We start from the raw sequence: 27,558 nt of genomic DNA on the forward strand, positions 1-27,558 counted from the left end.
TGCGTCAAACCTCAAAGTGGATAGGCAACAACAGCAGCAAAAATCTGAATTGTATTACAGCGCTCTGTTTACTGTATTGTTCACAATGATCTGTGTGCCACAGTGGGGTTGTTTGAGTTCAGCAGTCTGCTATTACATACAGGCCTCTGAAAGCTGCACTATGTGAACACAGTCCCAGCTTTGTGTGTTTCAATACATAACTCACAAGCCCCCGTTAATGTAAGGAAGTGTAAACAGTGGCTTCCTACAGTACATACACAAACACTGCAAACGAACAAATAATACAATAATACAATGTTATTTACATTAACATTATCTGTTAATGTTTTCCAACAAGTGTAAAGTATTATTAATGATTCAATGGAATCAACAAAAGTCTTACATTATTCAAATAAAAAAATGTGTTTCCCCAAAAAAACTGATTTCACAATTATTGGCACTCCTGGTTCATTACTTTATATGTTGTTTTCACTTCATCATTTCTGTGTGGATAGTGATGTATCTTTGGAGTTGTTGTCCTGCTGGAAAATATGACCAAGTCTTAGCTTCCTCGCAGGGACAATCAGTTTTCTGCCAAAACTTCAGACTAATATTTTGTTAATGCTTTATATCAAACTGTTGTGGTAATGGTCCGTGTTTCCAACACCTCTCATGCACAATACTTCACTTGCATAATGCTACACTTGCAAGTCAAACTTGCACTGCTGCTTGAATTGTGAAGTAACCTTTTGTTTTTGGCATGCACCAGAAGCGGAATGAGTGGGGGTTGATTAATCAGTTTCCGGTTTTTTGGGCGTGCCTCCCATTCTGCGGTATTTAAAAGCCTTCACTCTGGGCCAGAAGTGGAATGAGTGGGCGTTCCAAAGGGTACACCTACGAGCAGATATGGGGCTGCCTTTTCTGTTTCTGTGAGACAAAACATGCCTGAGACCAGTCGCTGTTGTGTCTGCTAGCCAACATGTGTTCCAAGCCAGGCAGGAATTCATCTGGTATAAATCTGGTGCAAAAAGTAAAGAGAAAATGAAGAAATTACTTGCTTGAACATTTTCTGCTTTAATTGTGACTGACTGAGGCTATTTACCAAACCAGAGGCTATAAGCCAGCCTACTTAGGCTATTATTTATTTCTGATGCATACACTGAAACTCTTTCAAATATAAATTTGGCTTCTAACTGACAAGACAGATAGGACTACTGACGCAATGTGTTCAGGGTTTTTTGCTGCAGTTTGTTCAATAATAAATTTCCCATTTACTTCAACACTTTTGCATTAAGATGATTAACCGTTTCCACTTTGCCCCCCAAGAGGGCAATTATATCTAACTGTTTTGTGCTAGTCCTATAAAGCTGTAAATATCTCAAAAACGATTTACTGCACATGCATGGTTTAAGACTTTAAAGAAGAGAAGTCTAGACATTAGATTTCCCAAACACTGTCCTGAAGTGGGCGGCACGGATGGTGCAGTGGGTAGCACTGCCGCCTCACAGCAAGGAGGTCCTGGGTTCGAATCCACGTCGGCCGGGGCCTCTCTGTGCGGAGTTTGCATGTTCTCCCAGTGTCTGCGTGGGTTTCCTCCCACAGTCCAAAGACATGCAGGTTAGGCTGATTGGAGAGTCTAAATTGCCCGTAGGTATGAGTGAGTGAATGGTGTGTGTGCCCTGCGATAGACTGGCGACCTGTCCAGGGTGTATTCCTGCCTTTCACCCAATGTATGCTGGGATAGGCTCCAGCCCCCCTGCAACCCTGATCAGGATAAGCGGGTTCAGATAATGGATGGATGGATGTCCTGAAGTGTCCCCAAAATCAATCAATTTTTATTTGCATAGTGCTTTTAACAAAGGGGCTTTGTCACAAAGCTGGCTGACAGGAAGAAACCTTAAGCAGAACCTGACTCAGAGGGGGAACCCATCTACCCCAAGTTGACATCGTATTTTTGGAAAAATGGTTGTAAAAATAAACAGATGAATTAGTGCATCCGAATGAATTCCAAATTAATTAAAAGTCCAAGCAGAGGTAAAGGTGGGCTAGAGCTCTGGGCAGGTGCAGGGAGTGGGGAGCAGAGGAAAGTAACATTGTTAGGGGGTTCAGGTAATTTATCAATCACAGTAGGAGAGAGAGGTACGTACGGGAAGGAGAACCCTGGCAGAATAAGACTATGGCAGCATAGCTGCGGGAAACAGAGGCAGAATAAGGCTATGGCAGCATAGCTCAGGGGAACAGAGGCAGAATAAGGGTATGGCAGCATAGCTCAGGGATACAGAGGCAGAATAAGGGTATGGCAGCATGGCTCAGGGATACAGAGGCAGAATAAGGGTATGGCAGCATGGCAAAGGGGAACAGAGGCAGAATAAGGCTATGACAGCATGGCTAAGGGGAACAGAGGCAGAATAAGGCTATGGCAGCATGGCAAAGGGGAACAGAGGCAGAATAAGGCTATGACAGCATGGCTAAGGGGAACAGAGGCAGAATAAGGCTATGGCAGCATGGCTAAGGGGAACAGAGGCAGAATAAGGCTATGGCAGCATGGCTCAGGGGAACAGAGGCAGAATAAGGCTATGGCAGCATGGCTCAGGGAAACAGAGGCAGAATAAGGCTATGGCAGCATGGCTAAGGGGAACAGAGGCAGAATAAGGCTATGACAGCATGGCTCAGGGGAACAGAGGCAGAATAAGGCTATGGCAGCATGGCTCAGGGAAACAGAGGCAGAATAAGGCTATGGCAGCATAGCTCAGGGAAACAGAGGCAGTGGCAGGGAAACAAACACTGTGCCATGAGGGCAGGCTTGAGACAGTCACCCCCAGACCATGACTGGTTCAGTTTAACACAGCACTACCAACAATAATCCTGTGACAGCACTGACTGCTAAATCCACCAGAAACTCTAGAGCTTATGCAAGCCACCCACTCCTGCACCTCAACTATAGGATAGACTACAAGGATATGTTGTAAGCCTGACAGTGCTAGCTGATCGCCTTAACCTGGAGTATATACGGACGGTCAAACGTCTGAACCTACGACACGCTAGGTGGTCCCTTTACTTCTCTCGCTTCAAATTCACTCTCGTATCCCCCAGGTTCGAAGGTAACTTCAATAAACAAACGGACGTGAGTTACGTTAGCTATCGCTAGCAGCGACAAGCACAGGTTGGCTACTGAAGCCGGGTACCACGATAGCCGTAGGCGCTGTTTAGTTTAATTTAAACTTTGCGGGAGACACACTGCTGGACCATCCAGCCTCGCGTAGTTACAGATCTCACAAGCATTCTGTCTCGCAATTTCATACTGGTCCTAATATCGGTGCCACATTAGCTCCCTCCGTCGACAGCAGGTAGCTAACGTTACTGGTTGGAAGCTAGCAAGCTAGTTAGCGAACCTTAAACCCGGCCAAAATGCCAAGCGAAACCGTGACTATTAAATTATATGTACAACATGTAATTACAACAATTAAATAAAACTAAAAGTCACTAGTGTGGTTATTTGCTATTTATTTTAAAGAATATGACGTTCGGTTTTAGCCACGTTTTAAAAGTAGCCTAATTAAAAAATCAGCCATTATGGTAGCTAACAAGCTTGCCAGCTTTAGCCACTGTTTCAGTGAACGTTAACAGTTCAATAGCTAACACTGACGTTAGGATTTTGCCGGGGTTTGCCGCAAGTGCAGATTTCAGGAGTACAGTTCCATTGTTACTTCAGTGTTAATTTCTGATCCTTAATTTTGAATATAAGTTTTCCGTCATCTCTAGTACCTGTACTTCGCAGGAGTACAAAAATGTCACATTACTTCATTGTGCAGCCCAACTCTTTCAAACCCATAGACATGTACAGTATAAGTATATATGCTCCATTTACTCCTTGTTAATCCGGGTTGTAAACACGTTATTTAGCCTGCAGAGGACGCCAGTAATACTAAATACTAAAATTAACCAATGACAGACTACACCCGATTGCTCTTTACAAGGAACATTTTCTATGGGCAGAAACTTAAGTATTTTTAAATGATAATTAAAGCACCAGGGGACAGAGGCCTATATTTTATGCATTTGCTGAAACGCAGCGAAACCAAGCAGACACTGGGGCTCTGCGGGACTGGAGTTTTGAAGCCCTGGTCTATTACGTGTGAAACCTGAATTCAGTCTTGGTTCCTGTGGAGATCCCTGATCCCTTAAACCGGCCGAGAATGTGATAGTGATGCACGCCATCTTCACACCCTTCCTATCCCTTCCTATCCCTCCCCCTTCCCCGTGAACGCGCTGAGGTTGAAACTCCTTTGGCTGTGGCAGTTAGAACCAATTTTCAACCAATGAGCTTGAATTATTGTACAGCTATAGATGTGTTGGTACAGAGTGCCGGCCAGTCACTGCATATTTTGAAACCCGGTAGAGGGCGAGTCAACATGTCAGTGAGCCTTTTTCAATGATAGGAAGGGATTTACAATGGTCTTGTAACAATGTTTTAACACACAAATCTTACCTATTGTACCTTTAAGATAGGGAAGGGCAAGCCCATTCCTTAAATGTGAGGAGCACTACTTTGAAAACAATGTGAAATGTAATGGGTAGCCAATGGAGAGAAGCTAGTAATATGCTCAAAGCATTTTTGTTAGGGGGCAGTAGGGGAGCATTGGTGGTGGGTTAATGGGGGGGGGGGGGGGGGGGGGGCAGATGTGTTTATGTTGGTGCTCAGGGGGGAGAATGCAGAATGCTATGGAGAGACAGTGTCTGGATTATGCATGTGTGTGTGTCTCTGTGTGTGCATGCATGCAAGTGTGTGCGCGTGTTGTGTGTGTGTGTGTGTGTGTGTGTGTATGCCTTCCTCAGTGTTGTGTGTGTATGTGAGTGAGTGTGTGTGTGTGTGCTTGTCGCAGTGTTGTGTGTGTGTGTGTGTATGCCTGCCTCAGTGTTGTGTGTGTGTGAGTGAGTGTGTGTGTGTGTGTGTGTGTGTGTGTGTGCCTGTCTCAGTGTTGTGTGTGTGTGCCTGTCTCAGTGTGTGTGTGCGTGTGAGAGTCCCCAGCAGTACTGTGTAATAGTATTCCTCCTGGCTCACATTAGAAAATAAAGGAAATAATCTTTATACAGGAACACATTACAGCAGGAGACAAGCATGTGTGCAGCCTCACCCAACTCACTGGGCTGGATTACAGCAGAGAGAGAGGGAGAGAGAGAGAGAGAGTGATGGAGAGGGAGAGAGAGAGTGATGGAGAGGGAGAGAGAGATGGCAAAATTCATACATGCCAGCTTTCATTATTTTGGCTTTTTTCTTTTCTTTTTTTACTTTGTGTCATCTGAGGGCTGTATGAAAAGGTTTGAAAAATTGAGTTTCTGATTGAATGACAATACCCGCTCTATGTATGTATCATCAACCCATCCACAGCGATTGTCTATTTTGGATACTATAACACACACACACACACACACACACTCACGCACAGGCATGCATGAACACACAGACACTCTGCAGATGCACACGCACACACACACAAACACACATGCACATGCAAACTACATTGTAGTCTAATATAGTTGCAGTTGTATTTGTATTTATATTGTATTTGCATTTGTATTTCTGTGTACTGTCTTGGTCCTAATTCCTTGGCCTATTTGCCATGTGTACTGGAAATGATGTTCATGGCTATACAGTGGTTTCTGTGTGATTTGTAGCTTATCCAACCTGCTCTGTATGTTCAAATGTCCTTTATATGCATGGTTTTGTACGTTGCTTGGGATAACAGCATCTGCTAAATAGAATGTATTGTAATGGATGGTTGAGTCGTTGCTTGCACTGCTCTGAGAAACCTTTAGCTGGTCTCGTCTTGTTCCAGAGAGCCTCTACAACCTTTAGCGTGTATATTGTGTTTAGGAAACAGACAACAGTGATAATTCCTAGCACCTTCCCACAAAATGTTTCCTTAAAACTGCTCTGGGTTTTGTACACTGGATGCTTGCTCTGAAAAGCATACTGACTTTACCATGATTCATGCCGTATGCGGATTTCCAAAACAATCAAAGGTGGGGACTGCCCAAAGCTTGTTTTGCTTCCCCGCATGTTACAAAATAAGGAGCCATCATTGCTAAAACATTGGCATTGTTAGACAGTTCATAGAGATAGAACTTGAGTTTTAATGGTATATCCTGCGACTGCATTGATAGAAAATTTCACTGTAAAAAAAATGGAATGAATGTAGTAAATAAACCCACTCCAAATCCAGTGCAGGCCAGTGTGACTTTCTGTAAGGTTAAAGGTCATTTTTAAGTCGGGGAAAGAGAGGGAGAGAGTGTGTAGCGGAAAGGCTCCTGATTTGGGTGGTGTTCCAATTTGTAATTTCATATTTATTAGTGTATTTGTACTTATGCTTCAAACTATTATCACCCATATATACAGTACAAGTACACATACATAGACATTTGTATACATACACCCATATGCATATACATAAACAAAAGTATACGGGCCGGAATTCATTTGTCTACTGTTTTATAAGGGTTTCCAGATGGGCCCAGTATTGACTCTGGCGAAGCTGCAAAGCGGCTTGGGTGTGAGAGAGTTTTTAGGAGGGAAAGGTGATCTACAGCACGGATCTTTCTCACCTGTGGGATGTTGTTTTAAACCAGAGTCTGGCCCCACCCCTCCCTGTCTGAGCCCCTGTTCCCTGCAATGAGGTCATCACTTACTGCCCCAACTACCCCCCTACATTACATTACATTATTGGCATTTGGCAGGCGCTCTTATCCAGAGCGACGTACAACAAAATGCATACCCATAACCAGGGACATGTGCGCTGAAAGACCGTAGAGGGAAGTACAGTTTCAAGTGCTGACAATACAATAAGATACGATAAGGCCGATGACATCTATAAAACTGTTTTACAAAACACAATGCTAAAGAATAATATGCACTCATGTAGGGACAACAATAAACAGCTTACATAGCAGCAATAAGAATAGCTAAACAGCTAACAGTTGATTAGAGATTGTCGGGAGGGGAGGAGAGAGTTGCAGCTAGAAGAGGTGCGTCTTCAGTCTGCGCTTGAAGAAGTCTCTGCTGTTCTGACCTCCACGGGGAGGTTGTTCCACCACCGTGGAGTCAGAACAGACAGCAGTCGTGAGCGGGCGATGGAAGTGCGGAGAGGGGGAGGCGCCAGGCAGCCCGTGGAGGCCGGACGGAGAGGTCTGGCAGGGGTGTAGGGGCTGATGATCTTTTTTCTTTTCTTTTTTTTTTTTGATGCTTTTAATTTGATGCGAGCCATGATAGGCAGCCAGGGGACGGAAGTGAGCAGGGGGTGATGTTGGAGGCATCTGGGAAGGTTGAAGACCAGACGAGCTGCTGCATTCTGGATGAGTTGGAGAGGTCTGATGGCAGAGGCCAGTAGGCCAGCCAAGAGAGAGTTGCAGTAGTCCCGGTGGGACAGTACCATCACTTGGACCAGGAGCTGGTTCGAGGAGGAAAACAGTTTGGTGTCATCAGCATAGCAATGATAAGACAAACCATGAGCAGTAATAATGGCCAAGGGATTTAGTGTAAATGGAAAAATGAAGCGGGCCAAGGACTGAGCCCTGGGGAACTCCTGTGGCAAGGGGCCGAGGTGTCAATACTGTACCAGCCCAGGCAACCTGGAAGGAGCGACCTGAGAGGTAGGGCTCGATCCAGTCCAGGGCTGTGTTGCAGATCCCCTGCAGATCCCCAGAAATGTAACGTTTCTATACTACAGATAATAAGCGATCAAACATGATCTTTGCGAGTATTGTGACAACAAACTTTTTTCCCTTAAAGTATTAAATGTGATGTTTTTTCTTACCCGGTGAAACGTCAGACACTTCAGCCAGCTCCTCTTTGGAAAAGCAGCCCTTCCCGTTTCGCGCACCGTCTCCAGACATTCAAACTCAGCGGTGTGCAAAGCCTGGTCGCTACTGCGAGTGGCAAATGGGCGTACAATGCGTCTGCTTTCTTCTCTTTCCCTCTAACCTTCGACAATGACGAATAATGATATACTGATCCTGTGCGCTACTACGCCGTCGAGGAAGTCCGTGAGTCACAAGATCCCGCCCTGTTCGCAAACTCTGCGTCTCCCGACCTGCAGACGGCGATGGTAGTTCAGCGTACGGAACAGAGACTTGTTGACTGTGTCTCTCCGTTCGAGAATCACTTTAGGTGATGATCGCTGAAGTATGGTAGCCTGAATCTCTAAATAACCTAATCTAGTTGGTATTGTTATGGCTCTTCATACTTTATAGTATAACGTGAACGCTGACCTGTAGTTGGTAGCCTGTTTGAAATAACTGGGAAAAATGATGGCACTCTTTTTTGAGTGTTTGCTCTAGATTTTCCCACAGATTCGCTGATAAAACAAAACTCACACATAGACCGCTGGTCTGTTGAGGTAGCTTATGGCAATGGTTTTAGAGAATATAAAATACAATAAACATTCAAAGTTTGCCTTAAAATATTTTAACATTAAAATACCGTTGTGTAAAGACCTTTCACAGTTAAATACAGTACTCCGAGTACAATGCAAGATAATGAGTGAATCTTTGTATTTGTAATCTATCGATATCCATTGAGTGGCTACTCAAAAGAAGGGCGTTTCGTGACGGCTAAATCTACTGTTGTCCAGTGATTGGCTTTGTTTTCCAGTGGGGCCCCGTCATTGACTACCTGACACAAACTGGGTCAAATGTATGTCTGTAGATCATAGATCGCTCATACGTAGTTTCTGCAATGGCTGTTTGTTTGCTTCTATAATTTTTGACTATGGTGTTTCTCAGTTTCTCAGTTTCTCAGTGTTTCTCAGATCCTGTCGCCTTTGTAATCCCCGGCATATTTACTTTCTTGCTGATTGAAAACTATGCCCATAGATCAACTCCTACGTAGTTTCTGCAATGAGTGGAGACTCCAGACTTCTCCCTGTCAGCCGTCCACGACGTGCTCCGTGTAGCGTTAGAATCGGCCGTTAATTACAGAGGGGATATACGTCGAGCACCACAATTCATGGGACAGTGGCACATATTTTGGTTCTCTACTCTAGCCCTTTGAGTTTGAAAGGAATCAGTGGCAATGAGGTTGAAGTGCAGACCGTGAGTTTTAATTTGAGTTTATGAACGAACGAACCGCTTAGCACCTTTTGTACATGGTACCCCAATTTCTAAGGTACAAAAAGTATTTTTCGAATTGGCTTCATAGACATAATTTGTGTCATTAGTGAATGCAGAAGAGAGCTGTTGATGTCTCGCCTTGATTCTAGACTTTGTAATTGCCTTTGGAGATTGTGTTTGGGATGTGACAACACAAGGAAGATGCAAATTAAGCTGCCGTCAGGAGGCTCAGAAATTAAAATCAATCAATCAGGATCATTGCAGTATCCCTGGGCATGCCCAAGTCAACAGTCTGGTTCATTATTAACCAGAAAAAAAAGACGGAGGAAGACCACTGAAGTGGAAGTTGTTGTTGAAGGCCCAACACCAGACTCGCTTTTTTGCTTTCCCTGACGACAGAAAGGTGGCGTATATTCAGCGCACACGTGAGACCAAGCTGTCTCCTGTCAGGCTGCTGGAGCCGGCCAGAACATCACGAACATAAACACTGTCCCTAAGACGAGCCTCGGGCCCCTGCTCCACCGCTCTTCTCCCCAATTTAGGCAGGAACTGTCAGAGTCTCCTCCTGCTCAGAGATCTCCTCTCCTCCTGCCCAGAGACAACCCCTCTCCTCCTGCCCAGAGACAACCCCTCTCCTCCTGCTCAGAGATCAGCCCTCTCCTCCTCTGGTTCTGGTTGGCATTTATATAGCGCCTTTATCCAAAGCGCCATACAATTGATGCTTCTCATTCACCCATTCATACACACACTCATACACCGACGGCGATTGGCTGCCATGCAAGGCGCTGACCAGCTCATCAGAACCGGCAACCCTCCGACTGCCAGACGACTGCTCTTACTGACTGCTCTTACTGACCGCTCTTACTGACCGCTCTTACTGACCACTCTTACTGACCGCTCTTACTGACCGCTCTTACTGACCGCTCTTACTGACTGCTCTTACTGACTGCTCTCCTCCTGTTCAGAGATCATCCCTCTCCAGCTCATTCCACACCTTTCATTTTTGTGCCTTTTTTCCCACCTATGCGTTCAAGCGGAGGACTGGGAGGGGGGCGTGCACCCCCCCCCTCCCTACCCGAAACCCAACCCCCCGGGACACCTGCGCACACAGGCACAGAGATCCCACCCCCCCAACCCGAAACCCAACCCCCCGGGACACCTGAGCACACAGGCACAGAGATTCCACCCCCCAACCCGAAACCCAACCCCCCGGGACACCTGAGCACACAGGCACAGAGATCCCACCCCCCAACCCGAAACCCACCCCCCCGGGACACCTGAGCACACAGGCACAGAGATCCCACCCCCCAACCCGAAACCCAACCCCCCGGTACACCTGAGCACACAGGCACAGAGATCCCACCCCCCCACCCCTTCATGCTGTGGTCACACAGCGGGCCAAAACAAACGCACGTCAAAACGTAAGTGGAGATGGAGGGGATAGGGACTGGGGGTGGTTGTGGTTGTAATTGTAATTATAATTGCTGAGTGTTAGAAAGGAAATGTTTCAGTCCCCAACCCCAACCACCACCCACTCAACACCCCCAACACCCCCAAACCTACACAGAGAGGAGATTAGCTGGCAGTCTAGCAGCAGATGCTAGTGGCCCGTGTGCACAAACTGCTACTGTGTTGTGAGAAAAGGAATCCTGTCAAAGTGCTCATTGACCTTCTGATGTTCGATGCCTGTCTACCCCACTGTCCCATGCATGTGGGCTCCTGTGGGCTACCTGTTACTGAGAGGGTATGAGGGAATCTTGTTGCTTTGCTGTTGTTTTTTGTCCATCCTTTGGAAGAGTCGGCTCTTTGGAATGTTTAAATTAAAAAAATTCCAATTCCAAGGTTCCAGTGTTCTAGAGCTCCGTTGCTTTCAGTCACCAGCAGTGATTGTTACATCAGCAGCATTAGAATGTTCAGTTAGCAACGTTCAAATCGCCTGTTTGTGACCTCACCATGGGTGAAGGAGAATGTGGATGGAGAATGTTATTGGATATGTTTTGATTGCCATGCCATATCCTGCTATTGGAGAATGTGCCCCAGCCCGACCAGTTATGAATTCCAATTTTACACTCTGATATGGACGATCCAGCCTGCACAATCAGGTTTGGGGGAATAAGCGGCCCGGTCTCATCCGGGGACAATACAGCGGGCAGGAGCTGGAGTGGCGTTCCCCGGAGCACCGCTCTGTTTACGCTCCAGAGGGAGATGAGGGCTGCATTCCAAACCCATGTCCAGACGTTCTTCGCACTGTCGCTCTGCAGCGCTGACTCCAGATCAGTGGATGGGGGTGTAGGGAGCAGCCGCTGTCCCGTTCCCACCGCTGAGCGCTGACCTGAGATCAGTCCTGACCGAGGGTGCAGTTTGGAATGACTCTGGCCTGTGGGATGTGGAACTTGGGGCGCTTGCTGGAACATCATTATAATTTTCATCTCTAAAAATAAGAGCATCTGTTCTGACTGTGTTGGACAATCACGGGTCTTCCATCCAAGTCATGCAAAAATAAGGCGCTTTTTTAAACAACAGATGATCTAGGATGAGTGCAATGTAGTGCTGCAGGCAAGTGCAGTTATTTTTTGAAAATGCAACAGAAATAAAAACTAATTTTATGCAGTTTTCTGTTAAAATGGATCCACAGTTTAAACCTGAGCACTTGGAGGTCATAGTCATGACTCCTGACCAGCAGATGGACTGACGTCTTATGGATGAAGTTTGGCATTGCACAAGTAAGTGTATGACTATTCTAGAGTTACGCTGATGTTCTTCACTTCTGTAAGTCAGGATAATAGTGTCTTTAAGCCAATGCAATGCAGTGTAATGTAATGAGAAATGTCATTTTTGTTTTTAAACTTTTTTTATTTTTTATTTTAGTTTATGAGCCCAAAAGAAGCCTATTAGGCAATTTGGTTTCTCCCATTGAATTATGTCTGATTTGACTTCATCGTTAGCTTGCATGTGTACCCTTGTATCTCAGTATCTTAGCTTAGATTACCTTGCTACCTATACAACAGTGACATCCATCGAATGCCTGATAATCATTCCTACACACTCCGCACACATCTCCTTAGCACCCCAACACACATCCCACTAGTTCTGACCAATTCCCATTGCTGTGGTGTTTGTGTGTAACCTGCACATTTAAATATAACTTTTATTAGCTTCAATCCTGCATACAGAGACACTGTAGGACGTGGGGGTTGAGTAGCACTGCTCTGTCGCCCAGGAGGACGTGGGGTTGAGTAGCACTGCTCTATACCTCAGGAGGACGTGGGGTTGAGTAGCACTGCTCTATACCTCAGGAGGACGTGGGGTTGAGTAGCACTGCTCTGTCGCCCAGGAGGACGTGGGGTTGAGTAGCACTACTCAATACCTCAGGAGGACGTGGGGTTGAGTAGCACTGCTCTGTCGCCCAGGAGGACTGTACTTCCACATGTTACCAGAACAGGGCGCTGTTTTTTTACATTTAAAGCTCAGGAATTCTCTGTTTCCTAAATGACAGTTTATTTTGAATGAAATGTGAAGAGATTGGCAGTGGGAAATTACTTTATATTATAATTATATATTTATATTATAGCTGATTTGCTGATTTAGCCCTTTTTAATGAAAATCAGAATCTCTTACAGAACGTTCACTGTGGATTCTGGATACACAGGCACACAACCATACACTCACACACATACATGCACAACCACACACACACACACACACACACACACATATGCCCATGCACATGCTCATCAAACAGGTGGTTTACCTTTACGACATTGGCTCAGGAGGTAAGAGGTATATGGTGTGTGTGTATGGTCATCTGGCGGTTGCCAGTTCGATCGAGGCTGTGTCGAAGTGTCCCTGAGCAAGACACCCAACTCCCAAATGCTCCTGACAAGTTGGTCGGTGCCTTGCATGGCAGCCAATCGTAGTTGATGTATGAGTGTGTGTATGAATGGGTGAATGAGAAGCATCAATTGTACAGCGCTTTGGATAAAGGCGCTATATAAAGGCGCTTACCATTTTACATGTCCTTGAATAATATGCAATTTATAACATGTTAATATGGCATTAATTAGACACACTGTCCTGTGTTTCATGTAAATACAACATTAAAGTCAATATTTGGAATGGAATGTAGTTTCTATGGAACAGCAAAATATTCTCTCAGCAAGTTAACATGGCTTCTGGGTGTTCATCCACACAGCAGACCCAAATTTAAGACCCAGGCTTTAATACAGCCAGCGCCCGGGGATGTGAGTCTAAACTGAGACGGGTGCGTGGGGGTTGGACCCAAAATGCACGACTCAGAAACAAAGGTTAGGTAGTCCCGTCGGGACGAATCCCAGGAGCGTAGTCACAACAAGCAATGTCCATACACGTAGATCCAGCCAAACAAATATTAAACAAACAAACAGCACGGTGCCGAGGGAAGAGGCAAACTCGTAGTCGGTAAACATGCAGGGAGGTCCGGTAGCAGGAGAGCTGTCAGCGGGGCAGATGTACAGGCGGACGGCAGGCAGAGTCGTAGTCGAGGGCGATGCGGAAACCATAAAACAATCAGCGAGGCAAAAGTACATTACATTACATTATTGGCATTTGGCAGACGCTCTTATCCAGAGCGACGTACAACAAAGTGCATACCCATAACCAGGGATAAGTTCGCTGAAAGACCCTAGAGGTAAGTACAATTTCAACTGCTACCTGCACAACAAAGATAAGGACAAGGGCCATTTTTTTTTTTTTTTTTTTTTTTTTTTTGAACAAACAAACAAACAGAGCAAAAGTCACCAAAGTTAACTATCCAAACACTGCTTACCTAGCCAACTAAAATACCGATACACAAAGCAAGTCACAGAGACAACAATTAAGGTTCACAGGGAGGTAGGGAGGGATGGGGAGAGGTGCTGCTTGAAGAGGTGTGTCTTCAGCTTGCGCTTGAAGGTGGGGAGAGATTCTATAGTTCTGACCTCAACGGGGAGTTCGTTCCACCACCGTGGAGCCAGAACAGACAGTAGTCGTGAGCGTGAGGTGGAGGTTCTGAGAGGGGGAGGTGCCAAGCGGCCTGTGGAGGCTGAACGAAGAGGTCTGGCAGGGGTGTAGGGTCTGATGATTTTTTGCAGATAAGCTGGGGAAGACCCTTTAACTGCTTGGAAGGCTAGCACCAATGTTTTGAATTTGATGCGAGCCATGACAGGCAGCCAGTGGAGGGAAGTAAGCAGGGGGGTGACGTGTGAGTATTTGGGAAGGTTGAAGACCAGACGAGCTGCTGCATTCTGGATGAGTTGGAGGGGTCTGATGGCGGACGCTGGGAGGCCAGCCAAGAGGGAATTGCAGTAGTCCAGGCGGGACAGAACCATCGCTTGGACCAGGAGCTGGGTCGAGTAGGGGGTGAGAAAGGGGCGGATTCTCCGTATGTTGTATAGGAAGAACCTGCAAGACCGGGTCACCGCCGCAATGTTCTCGGAAAGGGACAGTCTGCTGTCCATCACCACGCCGAGGTTCCTTGCACTGGGTGACGGCGTGAGTGTGGTATCCCCGAGGGAAATGGAGAGATCCAGATGGGGAGAGGCATTAGCAGGGATGAATATCATTTCAGTTTTACCTGGGTTGAGCTTTAGATGGTGGTTGTCCATCCAGCTCTGGATGTCCCTCAGGCAAGCAGAGATACGGGCTGAAACCTGCGTATCAGACGGCGGGAACGAGACGAAGAGTTGGGTATCGTCCGCATAGCAGTGGTAGGATAGCCCATGTGCAGTGATCACAGGGCCAAGGGAGCGAGTGTAGAGAGAAAAAAGAAGTGGGCCAAGGACTGAGCCCTGGGGAACTCCTGTGGCGAGGGGCCGAGGTGTCGATACCGAACCAGCCCAGGCAACCTGGAAGGAGCGACCAGAGAGGTAGGACTCAATCCAGTCCAGGGCTGTGCCACAGATGCCCGTTGCTGACAGGGCAGACAGGAGGATGGAGTGATCCACAGTGTCGAAGGCAGCAGAGAGATCTAGAAGAATGAGGACAGAGGAGAGGGAGGCTGCTCGTGCGGCATGAAGTGACTCACTGATGGAGAGGAGCGCAGTCTCTGTCGAGTGGCCCGATCTGAAGCCAGACTGATGGGGGTCTAGCAGGTTGTTGTTAGAAAAGAAGGAAGAAAGTTGAGTAGAAGCGGCTCGTTCTATAGTTTTAGAAAGGAAAGGAAGAAGAGATACCGGGCGGTAGTTCTGGATGATGGAGGGATCCAGGGTAGGCTTTTTTAGCAGCGGAGTGATGTGGGCCCTCTTGGAGGATGCCGGAAAACAGCCGGAAGACAGGGAGGAGTTGACAAGGGAGGTGACAAATGGGAGAATGTCAGGTGTGATAGTTTGGAGAAGAGAAGAGGGGATAGGGTCAAGGGCACAGGTTGTAGGGCGGTGGCAGAGCAGGAGTTGAGAAACATCAGAGTCTGTAAGGGGGGAGAAAGTGGAAAAGGAAGGGATGGGCCTAGAGGGGGGGAAGGGCACAGTGAGGGGGGCGGTGGTTGTAAAGGATCTGCGGATGACTGTGACCTTCTCATCGAAGAAATCAGCAAAGTCATCAGCAGCGAAGGAGGACTGAGGAGGAGGAGGCGGTGCGTTGAGGAGAGAGGAGAAAATGGAGAAAAGTTTCCGGGGGTTAGAAGCAGAGTTCTGAATTTGCGTTTGATAGTATTTTGCTTTGGCGGCAGTGACATCGGAAGAGAATGCCGCCAGGAGAGACTGGTAAGTCATGAGGTCGGAAGCGTCTCTGGATTTCCCCCACTTCCTCTCCGCTGCGCGGAGGCTGGCCCTGGAGGTACGGAGGGTGTCAGATATCCAAGGACTGGGAGGGGATGTGCGAGGTGGCTTTGAGACAGGGGGACAGAGAGAGTCAAAGGCGGAGGAGAGAGATGAAAGGAGGGTGGCAGATGCAGAGTCAGCGGGGAGTTTGGAGAAGGGTTCGAGAGGAGGGAGTGAGGCGGTGACGGTGCTGGCAAAGGAAGAGGGTGAGAGGGAGCGGAGGTTACGGCGGGCTGAGGAAGTGTGGGTGGGAGGAGGGGGAGGAGGATGGGGAGGAAGAGGGAGGGAGAATGAGATGAAGTGGTGATCAGATGTATGCAGAGGGGTAACCGTGAAATCGGAGCATGAGCAGTTCCTTACAAAGACAAGGTCTAGGACATTGCCCGCGTTGTGGGTCGGAGGAGAGTGTTGCAGGGAGAGGCCGAAGGAGTGGATTAGCGGTAGGAAGGCAGCAGACTGGGAGGCTTCTAGGTGGATGTTGAAGTCTCCAAGGAGAATCAGTGGGGTGCCATCCTCAGGGAAGGAGCTGAGAAGGGTGTCTAGCTCATCAAGGAAGGTTCCCAGGGGCCCTGGAGGACGGTAGATAACTGCAATGAAAAGGTTAGTAGGGTAGGATACTGCAACAGAATGGAATTCAAAAGTGGATATGGACAGGTCAGAGAGGGGGAGAACAGAAAATTTCCACGAGGGGGAAATTAAAAGACCAGTACCACCGCCACGGCCGGAAGGCCGGGGAGTGTGCGAGAAGGAGAAGGAGGATGAGAGGGCAGCGGGAGTGGCGGTGTTGTCAGGAGTGATCCAGGTCTCAGTTAGGGCAAGGAATTGTAGGGACTGGAGGGAGGCATACGCAGGGATGAAGTCAGCCTTCCGAGTGGCAGACTGGCAGTTCCATAGTCCCCCTGTGACAGCAAAGTCCTCACAGGGGGTCAGCGGGGGATAGCTGAGGTTTGAGGGGTTCCGACGCCGTGGAGGCCCACGTCGCAGGGGGGGTCTTCGAGGGAGAGAGCAGACTGGGATGGGGAGAAACATAACATCACAAACGGGGACGGAGCGACGCTCTGACACGCCTATTTAAATGGCCTACAATTGCTCGCAAGCAATACCAAATCAAAGCTAATCTACTGATAAATTCCACAGCTATTTAAGTTACTTAAGACAAATGTTCAATCACTCTACAGGTATGCAACCAGTAGAAGTGATTAACAGGTAATAGACAAACAACCTGGCTCAAGCCCTAACCCTTGCTGTTCAAATGAGCAATTTAAAAAAATCAACGTTACCGCGTGTAGAGGAAACCCGCAGCGATACTAAACACCTGGTCAGAATGATGCACTTACTGACTAAGGACAACTTTCGCCAGTCTAATATACGCTAGCGTCGCTCTGACACGCCTATTTAAATGGCCTACAATTGCTCGCAAGCAATACCAAATCAAAGCTAATCTACTGATAAATTCCACAGCTATTTAAGTTACTTAAGACAAATGTTCAATCACTCTACAGGTATGCAACCAGTAGAAGTGATTAACAGGTAATAGACAAACAACCTGGCTCAAGCCCTAACCCTTGCTGTTCAAATGAGCAATTTAAAAAAATCAACGTTACCGCGTGTAGAGGAAACCCGCAGCGATACTAAACACCTGGTCAGAATGATGCACTTACTGACTAAGGACAACTTTCGCCAGTCTAATATACGCTAGCGTCGCTCTGACACGCCTATTTAAATGGCCTACAATTGCTCGCAAGCAATACCAAATCAAAGCTAATCTACTGACAAATTCCACAGCTATTTAAGTTACTTAAGACAAATGTTCAATCACTCTACAGGTATGCAACCAGTAGAAGTGATTAACAGGTAATAGACAAACAACCTGGCTCAAGCCCTAACCCTTGCTGTTCAAATGAGCAATTTAAAAAAATCAACGTTACCGCGTGTAGAGGAAACCCGCAGCGATACTAAACACCTGGTCAGAATGATGCACTTACTGTACAAAGACGGTAGGCGAGGACGTGGTCAAAAACAAACAATGGTCAACGAAACAGAAATCAATAACGATGGTCGGTAAAACAGGCTTGGATCTTAACGTGAATCAATCAGAAAATAATGCTCAAGCGTTGCGTAGTAAAACTAGAGGCAGACAATTTCGCGAAGAACAGTTGCGCGACTGGGCTATAAATGCGGGTGTAGACAGGTGTAGACAATTAGTTAGAGTGTAGCAAGGAAATGGAAAACAGGTGCGATGGATGACAAGTTTAACAAGGAGATTAGTAATCGTTAGTAATAAACCTATCCTGCCCTAGCATTAGTAAATTAGTAAATGACATGCACGAGAAACGTAAGGTAACATGAACACATGATTAGTTTTGTTAGTTTCTACCCAATCCTGATCTAGCGTTAGTCGTTTTAGTAAATAGACAAATGGAAACAATTAGGGAGTGAATGACAGAAGGAGCGAGAGAGAAAAGGCGGAACGCAAGGTTTGCGGAAAGACATGTAAAAGTGTATGCATAAACAACGACCAGTTAACGTAACAATAAACATAAATCAAAACATAATACAAAACGAAACTAAGACGATAACCATTCAACATAACAAGGTAATATAATCGTAACGAAACATAACTAGACATGACGAGAAAATAAATCGTAACAAGAAATAAACTAAACAACATGAGTGTGTGTGTGTACATGTATATGGTGTGTGTGTGTGTGTGTGTGTTTGGGACAGAGAACAGTGAGTGTGTGTGTTTGTGTACATGTATATGGTGTGTGTGTGTGTGTACATGTATATGGTGTGTGTGTGTGTGTACATGTATATGGTGTGTGTGTGTACATGTGTACATGTATATGGTGTGTGTGTGTTTGGGACAGAGAGCAGTGTGTGTGTGTATGTATATGATGTGTGTGTGTGTGTACATGTATATGGTGTGTGTGTGTGTGTGTGTGTGTACATGTATATGGTGTGTGTGTGTGTGTGTGTGTGTTTGGGACAGAGAGCAGTGAGAGCAGCTGGAAGACAGAATGCTGACGTTCTGCATCAGATGTTCTTCATCAGACGTTCTGCATCAGATGTTCTGCGGCAGACGTTCTGCGTGAGACATTCTGTGGTGGGTGTGTGTTGACTCACAGGGCCCCTCTCCCATGTTCATCACACTGGTTAAGAGCAGAGGCAGGCGAAGGGGGAGCATGTTCATCACATTGGTTAAGAGCAGAGGCAGACGGAGGGGGAGCATGTTCATCACATTGGTTAAGAGCAGAGGCAGGCGAAGGGGGAGCATGTTCATCACATTGGTTAAGAGCAGAGGCAGGCGGAGGGGGAGGGGGGTCAGAGAAGGGGAGTTGCGTGTCGATGAGTGCCGGCGGCACCCTGATGTTTACAACCGAGAAAACTTTAAACTTTAAACCGGACACGCCACAGGAGCAGGAGAGCCCCGGCCACGGCAGGAAACATTACACCATCATTCTGTGTCCTGTTATAGTCGGCCAGTTTGCAGGTTCTTTGGCACGAGCTAAAGTGAAATATCATCGTAGAAATACGCTCACACAAAGGTATAGAGGGTGCTGCAGTCTACCCTCATCAAGAGCAGAAACCAACAACATAGTTTTTTTAGAGTAGCATTTAAAGCATCTATGGCAAAAAAAATAAATAAATTGAAACCTATGTAAATGTTTGAACCTTGATCTCAGTAGCAACCTCCTTTATTAACTATGGTAGTTGCTTGAGCCTTATTAAACTGCAATGTACAAATAAAAGCATGTCGTTGAGCCTTTCTGTCATGGAATGACCATATCAGTGCCAGATTCATGCACTCTCAGCCAATGATGTGGCAACCTCTGCTTTCTACAAGACACAAATTACCTACCGTCTGGTTATAGTGTGTTACATTGTTTGTAAACTGGGGCTACACTACAATTAATTACGGCCATCTAAGATATGAATTGTGTTTGAATTTGATAAAAGGATGGAATGTATGATTATATGTTATTATTATTATCATTATTAGCTAATGCAGCGTCATGCTGGGATACTATAATTATGAGTGAGAAAAGTTGGGTGTCATCTGCGGCGAGATGGAAGAATATTACATCTTTTCTGCCTTTGAAAACATCTCCCTGTGTTCATGTTCGTGGATACTACCCGGGGAGGACGTCACATGAACAGGACCCCAGGCATGATGCTTTCAGTGTGGGAGAGAGCGAGTCTAAGACCAACCCCGCAGACTGGTGTCACAAACTCACAAAGACCAGAACCTTCCACACTCACCCTCAGCTCAGATACTCAGTCAATGTTCACTTCCTTTTAAACTTCTTAAACCAAAATTAGAGACATGCTCACTTGCAAAGTCACTAGCTGAACCATCATTAATCACCAGTGGTGTAAACATAGAAGCAGTAGCTGTGTTTTTTTTATTTATTATAAACATTTATGCTACGTCATGTTCGCGATAATCCAGGACTTTCATTCAGTGACAAATTATCCTCCTCTTAAAGATCAGTAAACATTAGGGGACTAACAATCCTTTACACTGATGTATACCATGAACTACTACAGTGGAATTAAATTATTAGCAAGTTATTATTTAACGTCTATGTCTCTCACCCTCCGTATAATGAAATACTCATAGTGTTGCAAACTCATTTTAAATGTGAAATAGTGAAATGTTTTCTTGTGATTTGGAATTCAAAAGGTATTTTAAGATGCTGACTGGGAGTTTTGCCAGTATAAAACCATGGATAAAACGTCAGTCAGGTTAAGCCGTAACCATATTGAAGTAAATGTTAGTATTTCTGCAGACACGTGGGTAGTAACCATGGCAGTAAATTCTCTCTTTGTAACCGGCGGAGATAAAATATTACGTAATTCATTGGTTAGAAATTACTTCCATTCTCAATCAAAACGTTTTATAACAGGAACTTCTTATTTCAACTCTGTTCAATCAGCAACCGTTACTCTTTCTGTGGACCAGGAAATACTCTGGGCCTCGTGCCCGGAAATATCTTTGTAAAGTTTCAAATGGCATGTCGCCATCTGCTGTTTAAACCTGCTGCGTGTAGTTGAACGTTACCTGAATATTTATTCTGGCGCTACGTCTGAAATTAGCTGACAATTTAGAATGCCAAAACGGTATTAGTATGTCCATACTTGCATACAATAGTATACTAAACCCACATGTTTTTTGTTTTTTTCTCTTTCAAAAGATTAATGTCAAAAGGATTCGATAACAGATTTATGTAGAAGCGCAATGCTATGAAAAAGTCGTTTTCGCCCATCCAGGTTGTCCTCCATTATTGCATATTTTACATCTTTAGTCCAAAAGTCATATTAGACAAAGGGAACCTGAAAAAACACAGGACACATAAAAAAAATATATATTACTTAATTTATTTAATGGAAAATGTATCAAACAACCATGATAAAACGTAATGGGCCCCTTAAATGTAGTAAGTGGTTGCACCACTTTTAGCCTGTAATTTGATATAATTACATTACATTACAGTCATTTAGCAACCTTATATCCTTCACAGGTGGAGGTTCGTGTAGGACTTTTGACTATATACTGTGTAATCCTGTGAAGGCAGGATTTCCTGCCTTCACAAATCAGAAGGGTGCATTCTGATCACTTCATTCAAGGTATAATCTAGCCAGATCAGATTGATTAATACCAGTGTTGACAACTAACGTTAATGTTAGTATCCCGTTAGTAAAGCTGGGTAACATTAGTCGGCTGGTTAACGTTAGCTAGCGTTCACAAACTTACGTGAACGTTAGCAGAGAGAGATCCTTATCTCAAAGGAGCACACTAGCCACTCTGCTAGTAATCTTGATTTGTCTTTCATATAGCTAAACAGCTCTGTGCCTCTAATAAATGTGTTGTAAGATTAATCAGCTACATTTATGATATCTCCCCTTTATTTCTCTTCATGTGAAGAAAAACGGTTTCGAAATGTGCACGCACTAATTCCTGATGATTTAACCCTGGGCACCCAAGAGTTTAATCCGCACACACAACATGCAAGTCAATGCTTTAAATGAGATTTTATTTGATGCGCTACAAAGAAAATCAAACAGTAAATCGACTTAAAGAAAGAACAGGAGTAGAACTCCAGCAGGTGTTGCGTACATGAAAAGCAGGAAATAAAACTTGAGCCCAAGATTGATTTCTTTACCCAATTTCTTACAGACTACACCGGGCTAAAGTGACCAGCCTTAAATGTGGTATCAGCCACAAAAGTTAGCGGGAGGAAGCAAAGCATTCACTTCCACTTCACAGAGCTGAAGGTAGTTCTCTCCTGGAAGGTGCACCGTCACGTAGCGTCCCAGCATTAGCCCGGGACAGGGAAAGGTTTTAGTCTCTCCTGCTGTCATAGTTTCAATTCCGCTGCACCTGCAAGAGGGAACAGAAAAAAGTTGCTAAGTGGCTTATTTTTAATAATAATTGTCTAATTATTAATAGTCCTAACTATGAATATGATGCTGCCTCGGTTACAGTAGCTAGCGTGTGATGAGGGGGAAGCTTATTGTGCGGATGGGCTGGTAATGGAAATGATCTGTCAGTGTGGGCTGGTCTTTACTCTGGTCTGTACTGCAGAGTTAAGTACCTGTTAAGCCCTGGCCATATTTTCAGAAAAAACGCCTAAAAAGACATACCCAAAGTAAATGAAGAATTGCTCCACAATAGTAAGGTTCATATGCATGTTCTTGGTGTCTATGGACATCTAGGGACCTCAGAGATGTATTCCCAATGTGTGAAAAGATTGTGACTGTTACTATGCCTGAGTAAATTGGAATAAACCAAAGGAGAAATGTGAAATATCTATCCTCGCCTGTTTTTCCCCCCTATCTGACAGAGGATAACACCATGCCAACAATGATTCCATGTAGACAGATACCATTGTTCACCTTCAGCAAGTCCTTGACTACAAATGTACCACATTTAGATAGAATTTGAGCAAAGGGCAAAGCCTCCACAAAGGTTTTACTAAGGATACTACCAGACGGACACTCAATTTGGCACAATTTGGCACAATTTGGCAAATAACTGGGTTATTTTCCACTTCCAATGGAAACTGGCTGGGAAATACAATTTATGTCCATTACAGGAGTCTATTGCCATCTACTGGAGCTTTTGGATATTACATTCACCTTGCACAGCCTTGTGCACAGTATAACATCATTAAAAAAAACAACAAAATGTATCATTTTGTCTCCAAATGGAGTAGTTTTATTATACCAACTAAATATAATATACAATAATATAATATCCAAATATAAAGTAAAAACGAATGCCAATGTGCAATATAAAATGTCCACTCCAATAATAGAATAACCAAATATAAACTGATCAATGTCAATGCGCAATTAGAAAACAAAAATATCACAATTAGTGTAAACAATGTACTCTTGAAAACAACTATTGCACATTCAAATAACGTAAACAGGAACAGTCTTTGCGTTTGCCCACTGCACTCCGTGGCTGTTTCAGGCTCCACTGTAATAACATCCCCTCCCCCTCCCCCTCCCCCTAGGCCTGGGCTTTCTGGGACAGCCTAGTGCGAACAGGTCCTCCTCTTCTGAGGCGATTTCATTCGTAGTTGCCGAGTCTGACCTAGTCATAATCTCCGCTAAAATCTCGGCCATGTCCTTGTCGGCGTTATACACTTTAACAGCGTCACAGCGTCGAAACACAGAGTCAAATAAAACTATCTAAATCACCAAAAACTTTCGAAACGGCCGTGCACTCCGACTTCTTCCTTTAGCTTGTTTTTTACGCACATGGAGTAGTGTCTTTACGCCTGGATGTGAGGTCAGCTGGGTATTGTAGTCTATAGAATGTTTTATCTCATTCGATTCAGTAGCTTCTCCCCTTTCAAAGGACAACAAACATGGCCGCACCGCAGCTGGCTGTTCGACGGTAAAACCATTTCTTTCTACTTGTCCGACATTTGTAAATATCGTGTATATGCGGTTTTAAGGTTAAAAATCATTTCTAAATGCACTAAAATACACGATCGTGTTTTGTGACAAACATTTGAACATTAGGGTCTAGACTTTGAGCAACAGTTGAAAATAAACACCATTGCCCTGTTTTATTATGTTTTCTAGTGGATGTATTTTTTTCGGTCCGCCTGCTTTAATTATCATTTAAAAATACTTAAGTTTCTGCCCATAGAAAATGTTCCTTGTAAAGAGCAATCGGGTGTAGTCTGTCATTGGTTAATTTTCATGAGTATTACTGGCGTCCTCTGCAGGCTAAATAACGTGTTTACAACCCGGATTAACAAGGAGTAAATGGAGCATATACTTATACTGTACATGTCTATGGGTTTGAAAGAGTTGGGCTGCACAATGAAGTAATGTGACATTGTTGTACTCCTGCGAAGTACAGGTACTAGAGATGACGGAAAACTTATATTCAAAATTAAGGATCAGAAATTAACATTGAAGTAACAATGGAACTGTACTCCTGAAATCTGCACTTGCGATAACCCCGGCAAAATCCTAACGTCAATGTTAGCTATTGAACTGTTAACGTTAATTTAAACAGTGGCTAAAGCTGGCAAGCTTGTTATCTACCATAATGGCTGATTTTTTAATTAGGCTACTTTTAAAACGTGGCTTAAACCGAAAGTCATATTCTTTAAAATAAATAGCAAATAACCACACTAATGACTTAGTGACTTAGTTTTATTTAATTGTTGTAATTATATGTTGTACATATAATTTAATAGTTAGGGTTTCGCTTGGCATTTTGGCCGGGTTTAAGGTTAGCTAACTAGCTTGCTAGCTTCCAACCAGTAACGTTAGCTACCTGCTGTCGACGGAGGGAGCTAATGTGGCACCGATATTAGGACCAGTATGAAATTGCGAGACAGAATGCTTGTGAGACCTGTAACTACGCGAGGCTAGATGGTCCAGCAGTGTGTCTCCCACAAAGTTTAAATTAAACTAAACAGCGCCTACGGCTATCGTGGTACCCGGCTTCAGTAGCCAACCTGTGCTTGTCTCTGCTAGCGATAGCTAACGTAACTCACGTCAGTTTGTTTATTCAAGTTACCTTCGAACCTGGGCGATACGGGAGTGAATTCGAAGCGAGAGAAGTAAAGGGACCACCTAGCGTAGGTTCAGACGTTTGACCGTCCGTATATACTCCAGGTTAAGGCGATCCGTCAGCACAACTCTGGCTCCCTCCAGCCAATGTCTCCACTCCCAGAGGTTGTTTAAGCAGTTTAGGCCTGGCTTCAAGTGGTTCACAATTGAGCTGCTAGGCTTTTAACCATGAACAAATAAGATATTGTGGGAGTATGGGAACAAAAAGGTGCAAAGGAGGCTTTTTGTGGACGGAGAAAATAAACGTGTTGTTTATTGCATTCTCTCATTCAAAACTCACAACACACGAACCCTCTCTCGCAACACTTCCTGAAAGTCTTTACCGCTAAGGAACATGGATAATGTAGTTGCATAGTAACGTTAACAAGGGCTAGATCGCAGTGAAGTCTAAACCACTGAAACACACTGTCCTGCTAAAGAGTGGCCACTACAATATCATACATTATCCTAATTCTAACTATATTACACATGTTACCAGTCGCTTGAGTCAAAGTCGTATTCATTACTTACCCTCAGATACATCATTATTAGCCATTCCAGAGTCTAGGCTGAAGAAAAAGGGTGATCGTGCCATTTCAGTTACAGCCACTAGACTCTCGAACGGTCTCCCTCTGGTCATTAGCTGAGTCAGTTTCTTCTTTTACGACTAATCTGAGCACCCATTAAGCTTTTAATGGATTTGACTTTGTTTTATTTGATTTTTAATCTATAGATTAGCCTTTATTGGATTTTAATTTGGCTTTTCTTATTGTGCGCCTCTCCTGTGGAACAAATTGTCTGCTCATGTTCTGGGTGCAGACACTGTCAGGCTTACAACATATCCTTTTAGTCTGTCCTATAGTTGAGGTGCAGGAGTGGGTGGCTTGCATAAGCTCTAGAGTCTCTGGTGGATTTAGCAGTCAGTGTTGTCACAGGATTATTGTTGGTAGTGCTGTGTTAAGCTGATCCAGTCATGGTCTGGGGGTGACTGTCTCAAGCCTGCCCTCATGGCACAGTGTTGGCCACTGCCTCTGTTCCCCTGAGCCAAGCTGCCATAGCCTTATTCTGCCTCTGTTTCCCTCAGCCATGCTGCCATAGCCTTATTCTGCCTCTGTTTCCCTCAGCTATGCTGCCATAGCCTTATTCTGCCTCTGTTCCCCTGAGCTATGCTGCCATAGCCTTATTCTGCCTCTGTTCCCCTGAGCCATGCTGCCATAGCCTTATTCTGCCTCTGTTTCCCTCAGCCATGCTGCCATAGCCTTATTCTGCCTCTGTTTCCCTCAGCTATGCTGCCATAGCCTTATTCTGCCTCTGTTCCCCTGAGCTATGCTGCCATAGCCTTATTCTGCCTCTGTTCCCCTGAGCCATGCTGCCATAGCCTTATTCTGCCTCTGTTCCCCTGAGCCATGCTGCCATAGCCTTATTCTGCCTCTGTTCCCCTTAGCCATGCTGCCATAGCCTTATTCTGCCTCTGTTCCCCTTAGCCAAGCTGCCATAGCCTTATTCTGCCTCTGTTCCCCTTAGCCAGGCTGCCATAGCCTTATTCTGCCTCTGCTTCCCTCAGCTATGCTGCCATAGCCTTATTCTGCCTCTGTTTCCCTCAGCTATGCTGCCATAGCCTTATTCTGCCTCTGTTTCCCTGAGCCATGCTGCCATAGCCTTATTCTGCCTCTGTTTCCCTCAGCTATGCTGCCATAGCCTTATTCTGCCTTATTTACCTCTGCTTGGACTTTTAATTAATTTGGAATTAATTTGGATGTACTAATTAATCTGTTTATTTTTACAACCATTTTTCCAAAAAAAACAATGTCAACCAGGGGCAGATGGGTTCCCCCTCTGAGTCAGGTTCTGCTCAAGGTTTCTTCCTGTCAGCCAGCTTTGTGACGAAGCCCCTTTGTTAAAAGCACTAAGCAAATAAAAATTGATTGATTTGGGGACACTTCAGGACAGTGTTTGGGAAATCTAATGTGGAATTTGAATGGTTGTCATTGCCATTAAGTTTGTGCACAAATATAATGTAGTTCTGGGTTGGTCCTTGACTTAGAAAAAAAAAATAAAAAAAAATAAATTTTGTAGTATTTTTATTTTATTTGAATGGGACAAGCCTCTTCTTTAATTTCTCTTCTTTAAAGTCTTAAACCACACATGTGCAGTAAATTGTTTTTGAGATATTGACAGCTTTATAGGACGAGCACAAAATAGTTCGATATAATTGCCCTCTAGGGGGGCAACGGTTAATCATCTTAATGCAAAAGTGTTGAAGTAAATGGGAAATTTATTATTGAACAAACTGCAGCAAAACCCCTGAACACATTGCGTCAGTAGTCCTATCTGTCTTGTCAGTTAGAAGCCAAATTTGTATTTGAAAGAGTTTCAGTGTATGCATCAGAAATAAATAATAGCCTAAGTAGGCTGGCTTATAGCCTCTGGTTTGGTAAATAGCCTCAGTCAGTCACAATTAAAGCAGCAAATGTTCAAGCAAGTAATTTCTTCATTTTCTCTTTACTTTTTGCACCAGATTTATACCAGATGAATTCCTGCCTGGCTTGGAACACATATTGGCTAGCAGACACAACAGCGACTGGTCTCAGGCATGTTTTGTCTCACAGAAACA

The 27,558-nt window shown here is 44.8% G+C and overlaps 1 protein-coding gene across 1 annotated transcript in view; it reads left to right on the forward strand.

The window, feature by feature from the left end:
• Positions 1-27,558, forward strand: part of LOC133123832 (fucolectin-1-like) — a 128,437-nt gene that overhangs the window by 29,105 nt on the left and 71,774 nt on the right. The gene's annotated exons all lie outside the window — the stretch shown is intronic.

Source organism: Conger conger, chromosome 1, assembly GCF_963514075.1.
Source record: "Conger conger chromosome 1, fConCon1.1, whole genome shotgun sequence".
In the NCBI taxonomy this organism is placed as follows: Eukaryota; Metazoa; Chordata; class Actinopteri; order Anguilliformes; family Congridae; genus Conger; species Conger conger.